Source organism: Gossypium raimondii, chromosome 7 (assembly GCF_025698545.1).
Source record: "Gossypium raimondii isolate GPD5lz chromosome 7, ASM2569854v1, whole genome shotgun sequence".
Classification (NCBI taxonomy): domain Eukaryota; kingdom Viridiplantae; phylum Streptophyta; class Magnoliopsida; order Malvales; family Malvaceae; genus Gossypium; species Gossypium raimondii.
Window position 1 is genome coordinate 11016753 of NC_068571.1, and position 3501 is coordinate 11020253.

Here is a 3501-nt window from a genome sequence, read left to right on the forward strand (position 1 = left end):
CTTTACCTATCTCGTGTGAAAGTGGTCTTAAATAAACCATAAAAATATTCACTCAATTATGCTTCTAGTTTTATTTTGGTTACTTAATTATTAATTTTCTCAATTTAGTTACTTGACTTTTCGAAATTAAATTATTTTAGTTACTCTCCCATTTGTTGCCGTTAGATGAGTGACGGAAAGCTAACATGGGCACTTTTATTAGCCTAATAAAAAATTTAGCCCTCTAAAGTTTACACGTTTTATCAATTGATCCTAAATCTAAAAAAATCGACAAATTCAGCCCTCAATGTTTACAAAATTTGCCATTTTAGTTCAAATTCTAAAAATTTAATAAATTTAGCCTTGAATATTTACAACAATTTTCAATTTAGTTCTAATTCTAAAAATTAAAAAATATTTTAAATTCTAAAAGATATTTTAAAACTTTTATTTTTTTAAATTCTTTAATGTTGAACAAGAATATCTAACACCATTAGTATTGTACTCATTTTAAACTAATTCAATCTTCATGTATATGGTAAAAGATCAAGTTGGATTAAATCCAACTAAGTGTCATATTTTAGATTAATATCATATTATTTAATTAAATTCCTCTAAAAAATAACATTTTTCTACTATTACAAAACAAGTGTTTTGAATTTTTCTTCTTATTTCAAAAGTATATAGAGACCCAAACTTCGAGTAACGAAAAAATGAGATAGAGAGAACTTTCATGAAATGAAAAACTTTGAAAAGTTCTTTTTCCGCCTTGTTTTTTTCCCAACTTGAACATGTCAGCAGCAACTTCCAAATTTGGGTAGTCCAAGCATGTCTATCAAACAACCAAAGTCTCAGAAAATCTAGTCCAGGAATTGAAAATATGAGTTGAATTGAATCAAGAGAGATAACTTTGTCGATTCCATGTCCTATGGGGATGTCTAACTTCATCTCTCTCTAATACCCGTCAATTTCTTTCATGTTCATTTTTGTTTGAATCATTTGATATATTTTTATTTTTTTCTTTTTTAAATACATATGTTTTTTTTTATGCTTTTTAGATTTTTAAACCATTTTTATTTTTTTTATCTAAAGATGATTTTTGTTTCACTATGTTGGTTCTTCAAGGGCTGTTTGAAGTATGTCCTATGCTTTCTTGGCAACAATACATTTTGAGATCCTCTTAAACTCTTGTTGATTGATAGCACAGAAAATAGCATATGATGCCTTAGAATTGGAATTAGTTAGACGTTCCTCATCGGTGGTCCATTCCAACTCAGACTTAGGAATTCTCCTAGGTTCAGTTTCAATCTTAGGTGTTTCTCATCCAATGAGAACAAAGGGTCATGCATTTTCATCAGTGGACTTGATGTTGTTGGATCTGGTGCCTTGAGTGTAGTATATTCGATTGTAAACTTGTTTTTTTTTTGGATAGATTGAATAATAAAACAAATTTATGGATTACATTAATATACTTTGTATGATTGTCCTCGTATGGTTTTTGCATGCAAAGCAAAATGGAAGCAAATATTGCTCATTGATTGTTTAATGTTTAAACTAATACTAAGCAATATTACGTGGTCAGATCGTAATATGGAAAGACAGCTTGTGTTAGTAGACGAATCTAAACATGTCCTTAGTCTAATCCGAAACATGCAAACCGATTGAAAGACTAATATGCCATCTATCAAGTCCAATTATGGAGATGTTTTGTCTTAAGCATCGAAGTGGATGACTCCTAAAAGATAGAGACATAGATGTGACTGACTGGACTAACAGTACATCAGACAGGACCCAAGAAAAATAGATCATGAATCCATTTATGAATTTATTCACTTGTGACTTTCATAGTGTGGCATACCTAAACCCTGAAGGGATGTCGGACTATATATGTGTGACTCGTACACTTTGATGTAAGTAAGAGCTTAAGTTCTAATAGATAAGGAACCAGAAGCTAGTGCGTTGTGTGTACAACTTCTACAGTATGTAGCGCTATTCACAATAGTGAAATTCATAGCCCAAGACATAGGCAAATTATATCCTCTCATTGGCATTACATGGTTGATAAAAAGGAAAAGTGGCCACGGTTCGTTCGTCTTTGTGATGAATAACTTGATCACTATTTGATAGTAATTGACTTTTCATGAAGGAAGATATAATGGTTACTATGAGATAAAATAGGATCATATTGGGAGAATGTATATTACCTCTAAGAGATCAATAATATCCTATGAGGGTAACACACTTACGACAAGGTCATTGGACGAATACTAATCAAGTTACTTTCGTAATGGTATGTCATTGGGAGAGAGCTAAGTCACGATACTATAGTGGAATGACTTTGTGACTAGATGAGTTTATAATTAATAGGCGAAAAGATGGAACTTAATTATAAATCATTTGAGCTTCAATTGTATATGTCCAATCGGTCCCTCCGCTAGCTCGTTGAAACCAGAATGAATTGCATGTTAAATCAAAATGAGCAGAATGAATAGAAATAAAGAAATGGAAAACATTCAAAAAATGATTATGGTTTTCTCAAAAATGAAAATGAAAATGGAGAAAATAGAATCATTTGGAAATGAATGTGGTTTTCTCAAAATAGAAATGAAAATGAGAAATGAATTCATTTACAAATGAACAAGGATTTCTAAAAATGATCAGAAGATTGAGTTTATGTTTTTAAGCTATTTTAAAGCCCCAAAATGAAACTAAACCATACAATCATAGTGAACAAGTTGAATGGTGAAATATTAAATATATTTTGTTGAAAATTTTATCGAGGATAAAATCGTCATAATTTTATCGAGGTAAAATTATGACGAGAAAATTATTTAATATAAATATTGAAGTGTATTTCTGAGAAATAGAAAAAAAATAGGTTGAATCAAATTATAAAGTATTGGGTTAAAAGCTCGAGAAGTACTTATAATTGGAACGTTATAGAAGAGGCCCAAAAGTCCCTTATGTAATAAAGGGGGACAACAAACCTTAGTATATTAACCTAGGATTGTCGCCCCCTACATCCTACATCCTAGTTGAACTAGGATTTCGTAATCTAGTTGAAATAAACTTCTCTAATTTAACAAGGGTTCTACCTTCTCTCCCTATAAATAGATGGCACCGGTAGGGCTATTTACACAACTCTGCCAAAAAATAGAGAGAATTTATTCTCAACTATTAAATATATTTTTTCGAGAATAACAATTATGTTGGTTTCTACTTGAGAAGAGAATTTTCGTTTTCACCCCCAAAGAAAAGAAAACACTTTTTAGTTTTTGTGTTTGATTTGATTTGGTCAAGCCCACACTTGAGGTAATTTGTGGTACGATAATAACGAAGAAGATTGTTTGGTTGAAAGCCGGGAAAGACAAGGATCAGTTTATCTAAAAACACAAGTACGATTTTAGTCTAGGGTTTATTGTGATAAATATCACAAACTGGTCGATTTTCAAAATTTTTATTTTCTGCTGCGCAAGAAAACCGTTTTCAAATTAGATTTTTTCCAACAGATGCAAGCTTTCG